We start from the raw sequence: 13,424 nt of genomic DNA on the forward strand, positions 1-13,424 counted from the left end.
GAGCACCTGCACTTAACTGCTACACCACCTGGCCAGCCTCTCTTTTAACTATTTTGGTAATATTTTTGCTCTTTTTTCTTCCAATTTAGCCCATCGCAATTCATGCCACAGGTGCTGGAAAGAGAACAGCAACCTTTAGTAAGCAAGCGACTGTGACGTGTCCAAGGTACATGATTTCCTTTCAATTAAAGGGTGCTCAGCTAGGGCCTCCTAATAGGGAGGTTAGTCAGAAATCCCACATTTCTGGGAGAGAAACAATTAGCTCCACTTACATTTCAGTTGAATTTTCACTCCCCCAGGTAAATATATGTTGTCTGCCACTTTCTTTTTTGTTATCATGTGCATACGTAATTTTTTCCCCGTTTTTACCTTTACCTTCTCTATTGATTTAAATTAAGCTTGGTTGGTATTTCTTTGAAAAGAAAACACAAGCCTGCTGGGTTGGGAGGTTTTTCCAAGGGCTCTCTGCTCTAGTAAAATCGTATATACGTAGGTCCTGCAAACCAACATTATTTTTGCTATACAAACACCATGTGCATGTTCCAAGACCTGAGCCCTCTGTGTAAGATCCTGTCACACATGCAAAAACAGCTGACATGTCAGCACTTCCATAGGGTGAAAATAAAAGGATCCTGGTTCAGAAAGGTCAGAGCTGTTCTGCTGGGGCTGGTGCATGACTTACCTTGACCTTCATCCCAAGCACGAGCAATATGCTAGTGGGTATTCTAATTTTATGCTTTCTTATACATAGTCTGCTCCCAGAGATGTGCCTCACATTTTGAATTCTCCCAATGGAATAAGTGTTCATTTTCTATTGTTATGTAATAATATCACCACAAACTTAATGGCTTAAAACAACACACATTTCTTATCTCACAGTTTCCATGGGTCAGGAGTTTAGCATGGCTTCACCAGATCCTCTGCTTGGAGTCTCACAAGACTTCAGAGTTTTGCCTGGGACTGTGGTCTCATCTGGGACTGGAGTGGCTAAGGACTCACTTCTGAACTCACTTAGGTTGTTGGCAGAATTCAGGTCCTTTCTTTTGTGGGACTGAGGGCTTCTTGCTGGCTGTCAACCAAGGATGTCATCAGCTCCTGGATGTCATCAGCTCCTAGAGGCTGCCCACAGTGCCTTGCCACAGGGCTTCCCAAACAAGGCCTCTTAACTCCTCAAAGCTAGCAAGGGAGAGAGAGAGAAGGAATGAGCTGCATGGTAACAGAGCAGGGGAAGCGTATTAGGGAACAAAGGCAGGGCCATTTTCTTCATTATGAGACTCTGAGTCAGAAGGAATTTTGAGGGTTTAACTCATACTGTGCAATGTGTCTATCTGTTTTGCAGATTAAAAGAGAATAATGCCTGGCTGACAGGGCTTTTGTGATAGCTAAATCAATAAGGTAGCTGAAAGTCCTTTGTAAACTACATAAATCACCTTAAGGATATAAGTTATTTCCATGCTTAGAGCGAACAAAGCGACCAAAATTTATCCTACCTTTTTTAAGATTTCTAGGTAAAGGAAGGACTATTTTGAGTTTCATAAGAATATAGGAATTCAACTCATTCTCTTTGTAAAAGATTCAAATATTCTAAAGAAACTTACAGTTCTCTTTATGACCATCTCCAATCCCAGCCCTTTTGCAGAGGTGAACATTGCGGCCAATGAGTCGTGTGTTTTTCGTTACCTTTTAAAATTTTGTACACATATTTACAGATTACTATAAATGTACTCATGAACTATTTCTAAAGCTAGCATGAGAAAGTAAACTAGATCAACCTCTGGATATGTTTTCCCTTGCTTTCTACTATTGAAGTCTGAGTTAATTAATTAACCTTTAGATTAATCTTAAATTTCTTTATGCTAATATAGCATATTTTGTCCACAACAAAATGCCAATTTAAGAATCCCTGATTCTTGGGGTCTATCCTAAGGAAATGGGTATAGGGGGTCAAAATTATAAACTTCCAGTTATAGCATAAATGTCATAGGATGTAATGTACAGCGTGGTGACTGTCGTTAATAACACTGTATTATATATTTGAAAGTTGCTAAGACAGCAGATCTTAAAAGTCCTCATCAAAGGAAAAAATTTTTTTGTAACTATATATGGTTACAGATGTTGACTAGACATTGTAGTGATCGTTTCACAATATATACAAATATTGAATCATTTTGTTGAACATCTGAAACTAATATAATGTTATATGTCAATTTTACCTCAATAAAAAAATAAAAGGATATTTAGAAAGTAAAGAAATATACGAATTTTTTAGAATTAGAATCCCTGTGAATTTTTCGGGGTCTATTCTAAGGAAGTAATCATGAAAGCAGCAACAATTTATATATATATAAACATCTATCACAGCATTGTTTATAATAATGAAAAGTTGGAGCAATGCATATATTTAACTAAGAAATTAATCACTAAATAATCATATAAAATATCTGCACACCCATATTCATTGCAGCGTTATCCACAACACCCAAGATATGGAACAACTTAAATGTCCTTCGATGGATGAATGGATAAAGAAAACGTGATACACACACACACAAACACAATGAAATACTAGTCAGCTTTGAAAAGAAGAAATCTTGCCATTTGTGACAACATAGATGAATCTGAAGGGCACTATGCTAAGTAAAATAAGCCATAAGGAGAAAGACAAATAATGCTGGCATCACTTATATGTGGAAGTAAAAAAAAAAGCCAATTTCATAGAAACAGAGAATAGACTGGTATTTGGCCAGGAGTTGGGGGAAGGGTTTATGGGGTGATTTGGTCAAGGACACAAATTTTCAGTTATAAGAAGAAGTTCTGAGGCTCTAATGTATAGCATGGTGGCTATAGTTAATATTACAGTATTGTATATTTGAAAGCTGCTGAGAGTAGATCTTAAGCATTGCACCAAAAAAAAAGTTACCTGTGTTAACTATGTGAGTTGACAGATGTGTTTTATCTTGATCTTGGTAACCATTCTAGAAGATATATGTATATCAAATCATCACATTTTACACTTTAAATATATACAATTTTATTTGTCAATTATTCTTCAATAAAGTTTAAAAAGATAATCACATAACAGCACAATTGGAATATTCTAAAGCTACCAAAACTGGTATCTACAAAATTTGTCTTAATGCATGGGGATGTGTCCATAATATAATGTCAAATTTTGAAAGGAGCCTATAAAACTTAAATGCTGTATGATCCCATCAAAGTGTGTTTCAGCAGAAAGAAAATAAGGCTAGAAAATCATATGCTTGAGTAATAACAGTGGATATATCTGGGTGATAGGTTATGATTAATCATTGTTTTAATTTTTACACTTTTTCGTTTTCCAATGTGTACAATAGCTTTGCATTTTAGTTTAATGTTTCTATCAAAGTAGTGAATGCATATACTTTAAAAAGTCAAATAGCACCACAAGGCTTTAAGATAAAAACAGTAGTCCTCTGCAGCTCCTCATCTCATTCCTGAATCCCTTTTCCCCAAAAAATCATTTCTTCTGGTGTTCTAAATAATATAAATATAATGCTATTTATTCATTTTTTTTCAGTTTTAGATATTCTCAATTGACTTTCTATAATTATATGATTTTTTCTATAGAACTCTTTGTTTTTCTTGGAATTGATAATTGCCTCACTTTTTTCTATGTTTTGTTGTCTGTCTACCTAGCAGGAATTCACCTGCAAACTCTCCATGAGAACTGTTTACCTTCCCTCCACATGGCCATGCACATCTGCAATGCTAAATTGATGTCGAACCCTCCAGTGCTGCTTTTAGAAGACCTGCCCTTCTGACCCCAGATCCTTTATAGAAGACTCATTTTTCTGTCCACAGGCTTTTAGAATGTTTTCTTTATTGTGGTGTTCTGAAACTTCATGATAATGTACCTAGCTATAAGTCATTTTGTATTCGTTTTGCTGGACACTAGATGTCCCTTTCAATCTGAAAAGTCATCATACAGATCTAAGAAATTTTTCTTATTATTGCTTTGAAAAATTTCTCCTCTCAGTCCCGTTATCAACAGGCTTTTAGGATTTTTGTTTGTTTGGTTTGATTTAGCTATTTTTACTCTCACAGAAACACTCTAATGAACATCCTTGGGCATACTTCCTTGTGCTCATTTGTAAATTTTTCTGTGCAGTAAATACTGAGATGCAAAGTAGAATTTCTACATCATAGGATATGCATATTTTCAAGGTTCATGCAGAAACTGAATGCTTCCAATATGGAAAAAAAGTCTCCAACATAAATGGATAACATTGTTTAGTGCTTAATCCCAATACATCCACATCCCAGTGTCACATTTGCTTTTTATAAAGCTCACAACTTCATTTTTGACACTCTCCCCCAGCCAGCCTGTGACTCTCCTCTATAGAGGAAAGAGCATGCAGAGCAAGCTCATAATCCTAGCTCCACCACTCCCTAGCTGCAAGACTGTGACCAAGACCCTGTCTGAACTTCAGTTTCCTCATCTGTAAAATGGACTATCTACTTCCCAGTGCTGTTGAAAGATTAAACATGATGCATCCAGCACAGTGCCTAGCACACAAAAGATACTGAAAAAGTTAATTCCCTCCCCTTAATTATCAATTCTATACATTTGGAGGTAATGGAATTAGCATGTTTGGTCAGAGATGCAACTTAAATCCACACCATAGCTGTAACTGGGATCTACAATGATCCTGACCAGACCTAAGTTTACATGTCGAAATCCAGATGTTGCTTGAAGGTCATCTAGAACCTACTCCAAACCCCCTCCCAAGAAATAGAGCCTGGATAAGTCCCTTTAGAGCAGTCATCCCACCTTTCATGTCCGAGCATCCTCCCGCCCCTTAGACGGGTTTGGGATGGTTCCCCTTCTACCCTGAGAGAGCTCTATGTATTTTAGATCCAGAACAGGGGCCCCTGGTAAGAGAGAACAGCTTCTGTTCTAGAAGTCCTCTTCCTCTCTCGTTATCCATCCATTTTTATGCAGCTTCAGGGCACAAAGTGACAATGAGCTAAATGATTACGCTTATTTGATTCTATCACAACTCAGATAACAATTATTTCTTGAGCACATGGCGTTTTGAGCCTGGTTTTTTAAAGATAAGTTCCCCTTCCTTCCCCTTCCCCTCCTTTTCTTCCTCCCTTCCCCTCTCTGTGATATTGGGCAGCCTGCAGCCCTTGCTTTGCCTCTATCTAGTTCTCTGTCCAACACCACCAGCAAGGGACAAAGAGGAGAGAATGTGGTGGCATCTTCCCTGTTTACTGCTCACGTCTCTACAGCTTTCCCTTGACCCTGCCGCTCCTGAATATTCATATGGAGTCTGGCAAAGAAACCAGCTCCCCCAGCCTGGTGTTGTAATTACTAGTGACTATTAATTATCCTCACGCTGAGCGGGTCTTCCTTGACATAAACAAGCCAAACCAGAGCAATTTCTGTCAGAGTCGTAGGCAAGATCAGAGGTCAGGACACTTGGTGAGAATGGGTGCACAGTGACAATCTAGAATTGACTTGATCATATTCTATGTTCATGTCTGTCTGTTCATCTGTGTTTCTTGGCCTAACAAGCCCAGTGGGATAACCTTTCCACTAACTTACTGGATATTTCAGAAAGCATTCGAAAAACAACCTGGTAAGTGAAGCTGAGTCCCAACTCAGTGTACTGAAAGACCTGGTCTGCATGATGCATTGCTTGGGAAAAATTTATGGAGGGTCTATTTTGTGCCTTGCATTGCATGTAGGGTGGGAGGAGAAGATCCATGGTACGCATTCCTCTTTGACTCTCTTCCTCAAATCTACAGTCTTGTTTATTTCCACTGCAGTGTGATTAAATTCCAGTTTATAAAATACAGGCATAACTTGAAGATATGGCCGATTTGGTTCCAGACTGCCGCAATAAAGCAAATATCGCAATATAGTGAGTTACACAAATTTTTTGGTTTCCCAGAGCGTATAAAAGTTATGTTTACACTATACTATAGTCTATTAAGTGTGTAATAGCATTGTCTAAAAAAACACAATGTATATACCTTAATTAATAAATACTTTGTTGCTAAATTGCTAACCATCATCTAAGCCTTCAGTGAGTCAGAATCTTTTTGCTGGTAGAGGGTCTTGTAAAAAAATCTGTGAAGCATAATAAAGCAAAGTGAAATAAAACAAGGTATACTTGTGATGAAATTTCTTATTTATTGAGCATTTCTGATGTTTCATGCACTATACCAAGTGCTTTGCCTACTTAACATCCATTATCTCATTTAGTCCTCATGTAAAGCCCTTGACGTAGGTATTTTCACTATCTCCATTTTAACATTTGTGGAAACTGCAGTATAGAGAGGTTAAGCAGCTTGACCACTGACGCGCAGGTGAGTGGTGATGCCAGGGTGAGACCTAGGAAATCTGCCTTCAGTGTATGCCTGTAATGACCACCTGACCGCCTGCCTCATAAACACCTAGCATCAAGGATCCCATTTCTCTTCAAAACTGAAATTATCAGGATCCTATTTAATCTTAGGGATTCTCATCTTTTTCTCGGTCCTGCTGGAGAGACACTCTTCTCTCAGAATCCCTATTTGCTTCTTTTGTGTGCAACCAGCTTTACCTAGGTTGCCTCTTCAGTCCCACCTACTCCCTGCCCCCAAATGTGGACCCAATCCCATCTCTCATTTCCCTGAAGCACAGCTAAGACCAGACCATCAATTTAACAAGAGAGTACTAAAGCATTTGGAAAACAGAAAGGCATTAAAATGCACCCAGCAGAACCCATCCACAGACTTCCCACCATACCTCCTTTGTTGACCTCCTACCAGCCGCCATGTTGAAGGAGTCAGCTCATCTCAACCATTGGGAGGCCCCTAGTAGGCACTTTTGCCCTGGACCCCCATCCACTAAAACCTATATCAAACCAACCAACCACAAACTCTTCTCCTCAAAGGAAGCATAATCTGCATCTATGTCTCCACCCCCCAAAGAAGGTTTTATACTATTACACAGAGCCCTGTGGTCTGCAAACATCCCACATCAGAAAAAGGTCTCAGTTTCTTTTTGCAGAACCCAAATGCTCTTTCAATAATTGTCCATGCCCCCTGCCCCGCTTTGGCTGCTGCCACACAAGCAAAGGTGAATTTAAGCCTGCTGTCTCTAGACTTGCAAGGACCCAGCTGGAAACTTTAAAAAGGCCACTTTCCCCGTTTCTAGCCATAAAGCTTTGAAAAACTATCAGGACTTACTCTCATTCAGGATGCCCAGTTTTACATTTATGAAGAGTTTCTCACTTGTAAAAACCATTTCCCATCTATTATCTCCTTGTACCTGAGAGAGGAGTTGTCACACTTGGGGAGAACATTCCAAATCTTCTTATGTCCCTATGCCGTATTTCTACTAAATTCAGAGTAAGGCATGGGCCTGACCATGTTTGCCTAGGTTTTTTCCTGGTTCTTTTTCTCATACTTAACTTATTTCTTCTCCAAACTTTCTCTTTTGTTAAGACAGGATGTTTGACTGTGTTTTGGTAACTCATGGGGAATCTTATTCTTAACAAAAACCATGATGGTTCTTTATATAGGATTTCCAGGAACTGACGAACATTCTTTTGCTAATAAACTTCTTGACCACAACTGGTTCTGTGCAGGTGTGCATTTTTAAACACTGAACTGGCAGTTCAAAATGGGCTTAAATCAAATCCCATGCAAGCAAGCATAGTTTTACGCACCGAGATTATTCTATTGTTTGTCCTCTCTGCTTTGCATAGAGCAAAAAGGCATCCAGAACCTCAGTCCTGGAGCGTTTCTATAAATCACCCTCACACAAAAGGATTATTATCATTATCGAAGATTGAAAGCCTCATTTCTTTCAAGGTAAACAGGAGGAGAAAAGGAGAGGAAACAAATCATCATTGATTCACTGATCTGTTTCAAAGGATGTAGGCAGAAAGGCCAGGCTCGTCTCACTGCCACATATGGGACAAAATTAAATCTGAAGCCTAATCTCAGATCTGATAAAATGGCACTTGTGAGTCTATCCACTCAGGAAAAATGTGGTCCATTGAGATAAACCCTCCAGGAGGTGCATAAATTCTCTCAGGCCAAGAGTAATAGAAAGTATGTTATAAAGCTCTCATGTATTCCCTTTGTGTGTAGGTTGAGCCTAAAACACACACTCACACACACAAAACAAAACAAAACAAACAAACAGAAAAACCTAGCAATAGTTCATTTGATAGTCCCAACTCCACTTATCTATGGGACAGTTTGAAGATGAGGGCAAGTTTTGCCTGGTTATTCACATGCAGGCTCCTGTATTTATTTATCTTCATTATGAATCCAGTTTTAATTCACTTGTCCACCTCCCCAGAGCCTGTCCTTCTGTTTAATAGCCTTTGATAGTCCCAGGTCACAGAGCATCTCATTTCCAATCCTGGCATCATCCTCCCATGGCACAGGAAGGACAGCTGTAGTCTTTGGGAATTAGCAGCCTAACAGAAAGAGCTTCCAGAGACGATGTGTGTGTGTGTGTGTGTGTGTGTGTGTATGAATGAAAATGATTCTCTCCATCCAATAGCATAATATCTTGGTTTAATGTTACTCATGTAGGGAAACAGGAAAGAAATTAATGGATGAATTTATTATCACAGTTATTATCAAGTAACCACAGGCCCAGGTCTGGTTTCATGACCAGCACTAAATCTACACTTGGCAGGGTTTCATCACCAATGGGAAATCTGACAAGCAGGCAGAGAAACCAATAGGATTTTTAAATGTTTTTTGAATTACCCTTTCAATATTCAAAACCCAGTTTATCTAAAACACAGTAACTGCTATCTTCTGTGCAAACTTATACTCATGACTTATTTCCTCTACACGTGGTAAATTAGCAAAGCATACTCTAAATTTGCTGACCTTTAATAAAGATAAGTTCTCCAGGGGGATAGGAACGAGCTCTCCTTTATAAATCCATTCCTGGGTTTCTTCTGGCCAGGAATGCAAACTGGTGCCTCTCACATTTACATGCAATTATATGTGAGGGCCCCTAATCAAGAAAATAAATCAAAGAAGGAAGTCTTATATCTATATAGAGAGAGCTTGAATTAGCATAATGCTACACTGGTTAAAAAAGGAAAATACATTTTTCTTAATTTTCTTCTTCTTTCATTAGATATATATATATTTCCCAGTGAATTCTGGCTGAAAGATCTGCTTACACATTAAGAGAATCCAGTGGAGAATTAGTCTGGCTGGAACGCTTGCTGGAGTTTTGATAATGAAACTGCTGCTGTGGTTGCATTTTGTGAGTTTCATGTTGAGTCTTCAAACTTACAATAAGCTAAGTCACCTAAAGGAATAGCTTCAGTGCTAGTAAAGCTCAATGACAAAGGGGCTCCCAAAAGGACTCAGGGCTTGAAATTTGCAGGTTATATTTGCATTGCTTATTTATTTGAGTTTCATGTTAATCCTTTAATGCAGATGCCACAGGGATTGTTTTCCACATTTTACAGGGGAGGGAACTGTCTGGAAGAGGGTGAGTGGCTTGCTCCAAAACTACTCTCCCAGTAGTAATAGAGTCACAGTTAGAACCTTGGTCTCTCATCACAAATGTTTCAAACACACGGAGGAGGTCTTTGCACTCCAGGAAGAAGGAACAACCATCTGTCTAATTCATCTTAGTACCCCCAGCTTTTAGCCTGGAATAGGTGCTTAGAAGACAGTTGCTAAATAAATGAAAGCACCAGCAAAATGCAAAGAGGAGAATAAAGCAGTTATGGCCATGGTGAGCTCCATTCTTAGGTCTCTCCTCTATCCACAGCAGTCTAACCCATCATTACTCACATGGCGGGTTTAAGGAAAGCATGACCAGCCTGGTGTGTGTGGACTTTGTCATGAGACACAGGCCTGCTGTTTCTAAACTTTCTTCTACTGAGTCCAATTTTCAGGCTTCAGGCGTCTGCTCACTCTGTGTACTGTATGTGAACCAACAGTGACATGGATAGAGCTGGAAGCTGTAATACTCATTAGCAGTTACTTCCACAGCATTTGCATTCAGCCAAACAGAAGTGCTAAAACACATTTGCACCTAAGTGACTATAGGTCCATCGGTTAAACGTCAACAGGAAGTATCAGACAGGGATTAACGAATTACAAACTCTAAGCAAAAAATCACTCACATTTCATGAGACTTCAAGATGGGAAGAGACAATAGCTATGCCCTATTCTTATTTATTGCTAACAATATGTAGTATATGATCCCATTTCTTGAAAGGGCTGCAGGTCAAACGCTCTAGAAATGGAACTGTATGTAGTAAATACTATATTTGGCTGGAATTTTCATTATTAATATGCTTCATGGGGCAGGATGGAAGTTTGAGGCTCTTTACCTGACGCTGGTTCCATTTTCATAAGTGTACTGCTAACCCCATTACCTAAGGGTTATGCTATTAGGTAATGAACCATAAGGTAAAGGTGGGCTGTACAAACAAAGAAAGGTATCTGGGATGAACTATTCCTACATTTAAATTCTAACTGAAACAACCCATTCCTTTTTTTAACCTCTAGACCATAGTCAAATGTTTTTTTAAAAAGTGACTTGTAACAAAGATTATTTTAAATAAGCATGTCCGTGCTCAAAAGTCTAAAGCTTTGGCTGTACCACCCATGCGTGCTCATGCCCCAAATTCCAGGCATTAGCTAAGAATATTATATTGTAACTCACATACAAACCTCTCCCTTGCCCACCATTCGAATTTTAAGTCCCAGGCTAAGACTAGGCCTCTAGTTGAGTACAAATTTCAGTGGGATTTGGAAAAATCCTTTAAATAGATTTTTATTGGTTTTTAAGAACAGGGTTATTTTGTGTTAATAATGGACATACATTAGGCTTTAGATAATTGCTTTATGTAAGTTAGAGTTTTGGCTTTCAGCTAAATAAACACTCTGTGTGTTCACAGGTGTATTGTCCTCAAGGGCACTCGGCTTTTAAGGGTGGCAGCTGTTGCCAAGGTGTTGCTGATACAGTTCTGCATATAATTTATTGGAAACAGGTGCTGGCTCATGATGAAGATAGACAGGAAACTAAAGCAGACAACATGTTTAACCACCATTAAAAAAGTTCAGGTTCAGAGAGACAATGTGTCTGAGATGTTGGGAGGATGTTGCCAGCATCCCAGTGCAAGTTTAAAAGCTCCTGCAGATCAGCATAAGGAAGAAATTGTACATGAATTTCAAGCAGCCCAGCCTAATGAGTGCCTGATGCTATGCTGCCAGATTTAATTGATTACATGAAAAATTTTTAGTTTGTGTAAGGCTAGCAAAAAATTATAAAATACTTTCCTAAGCTAATTGTTAAAAATTACTTTCAAATGAGGTAATAACTGTTAGTTTTCAATTATCTGGACAGTGGATTAGTCTATAATGTGTTTTCTTTTGCTTGGAGTATTTGCTTTGGATTCTGTCTGGGGATCCGTCAGTGTCGGGAAGAGCCCAGGATTCGTGTCCACAGGGCATTGGTGCAGGTTGGAGCAATGAGGCAGGAGACAGGATCTAGAAACACGAGGTCTGGATGCTTCTCCTCTCCCTTTGGACGTTACTCTGTCCTAGAGCTGGTCAGTGGGTTTGGGATTGGCTGTCACAGTCAGTGTCTTCTAGCCCCACAGAGGAGTGGAAATGGCCTGGAGTCTCCTCCCGCCCGGAGTGAGCTCTCAGACCAGGGTTCACCTCAGTCCTACCCCTGATTCTTGAGTGAAAACAAGGAGACATATCAACTCATGATCTGTGAGACGTTCCCCCCTGTGAAGAGACATTTGTATATTTTCCCAACTAATCTCCAGTCAAATCAGCATGCCACAGAATACACATGTGCAATAAATATGCATACTAAATACACTGAAAAAGAAGTTGTTAAGAGTGCGTGCACAGCTTTTCAACCTCAAAAACCTAAATATCTTGGCCATTTACATGTTTAAAAAATATCCACAGGCATTAGACCACATTATGGACTAATGGCCTGCCAAATTTCATTTTTGGGAAAAGAATCTACGTTTGAGTTACAACACACAAGTGTAAAAAAAGCAACAGAAACAACAAAATTTGGTTAAAAACACTTTTTGACCCCCAGGCTCGGACTTTGTGTGCCAAAAATGTTGACAAAACTATACCAACACCAGCGGGCATGCACACTTTAATATCTGCTTTATGTGAAAAATCATTGACAATTTAATGCTTGCATTAATTTGAAAGAATTTTATGCAGTAGGTAGAAACTTTTACATTACCATTCCTAATCTCTACCAGCCGTCCTGTTCCCTTCTCAAAGGGAAAGTGACTGACAGGGCTGAAAAAACCAAATCTGCTAAAGGGCCTGGGCAGCTGTCTTGATCACCCTCCCAACAGCCCCATCCCGGCCTAAAATGCAGGAATTCGGTTTGCATGCTGCTCAGAGCCTTCAACGGAGGTTTAGCATAGGAAAGCAAATAGCTGATGTAAAAATAAACCTTTTATTAAAAAAAAAACTTTATAAGGCCCCTTTATTTAGAGGGAGAGTCACTCAAATAAATACACCGTTAACAAACTTATATAATGAATAATAATATATACTGTAGCAAGTGATGAAATGGAATCCCACAGAACCAGTGCTGAAATCTGATGATTGATTATCAAACCTATAGGATAAATAAATCATCTCCAATTAATAGCTAGTCTTGGGGATGAGTTTCTATAGAAAAGCCCCCCCCAAGGAAAGCCCGAGTCGCAGAGGTCCAGGGAGAGTCAGAGTCTGAATGCAGCAGGACTGGGCTTAAATGCAGCCCTCTTCCCAGCGTAGCTATGAGCTCGGAGGTCATAGTGAGATGAGTTCAACTCACTGATGGAGAAATATGCTTTCTCCATCTGAGCTAATGAATTAGCCAGGCCATTTGGGACCCACGTGTGTAAGTATCAGAAGAAACTATTTTTAATTTATTAAAAAGGGAATTGAGAACCAACTTGGTTTCCTTGAATGCGTTTCTTGCCAACAAGCCAATGAAAGCACCCATTCAGAGGTTTTTATTCTCTAGCTTTGGTTTTCTAGCTTTGCATCTTTATTCTTCTCTCTGAGTCAATGTGGATAGCTCAGTCAAGAGCTTCTTAGTGATGGTGGAAGGGAGCTGACTTCATGTTTGTAACCAGCCATGCTTGGATGTCTCAGCAACAGAGTTATGGGGAAGGATGACTAACATGAAATCCCAGATGGCCAGCTGCATGGCTGCAACTCTCCCTCCACATGGTTTAACAGAGTCTTCGTTTTGAAGCAATGGAAGAAATGTCTATCCAGGGATCCCATGAACGCCGCTTTGTGACTGTGCTTTATCCCTGATCTTGAAATAGGCAAGTTTCCACTGAAACAACCATACATGTTAGACTAGTACTGTGGACATCATGGAGAATAAACCTGTTATATCTGGTCCA

At 39.3% G+C, this 13,424-nt stretch overlaps 1 long non-coding RNA gene across 1 annotated transcript in view; it reads left to right on the forward strand.

Moving 5' to 3' along the window:
- Positions 1 to 6,154, forward strand: part of LOC111768323 (uncharacterized) — a 140,364-nt gene extending 134,210 nt beyond the window's left edge. Inside the window, exons 3-4 of the long non-coding RNA XR_002800568.2 lie at positions 90 to 166; positions 3,679 to 6,154. This is a non-coding gene — a long non-coding RNA (uncharacterized lncRNA). The remainder of the gene's footprint in view (positions 1 to 89; positions 167 to 3,678) is intronic.
- The last annotated feature ends 7,270 nt before the right edge of the window (positions 6,155 to 13,424 follow it).

The sequence above is a fragment of the Equus caballus genome, chromosome 16, assembly GCF_041296265.1.
Source record: "Equus caballus isolate H_3958 breed thoroughbred chromosome 16, TB-T2T, whole genome shotgun sequence".
NCBI classification, from domain to species: domain Eukaryota; kingdom Metazoa; phylum Chordata; class Mammalia; order Perissodactyla; family Equidae; genus Equus; species Equus caballus.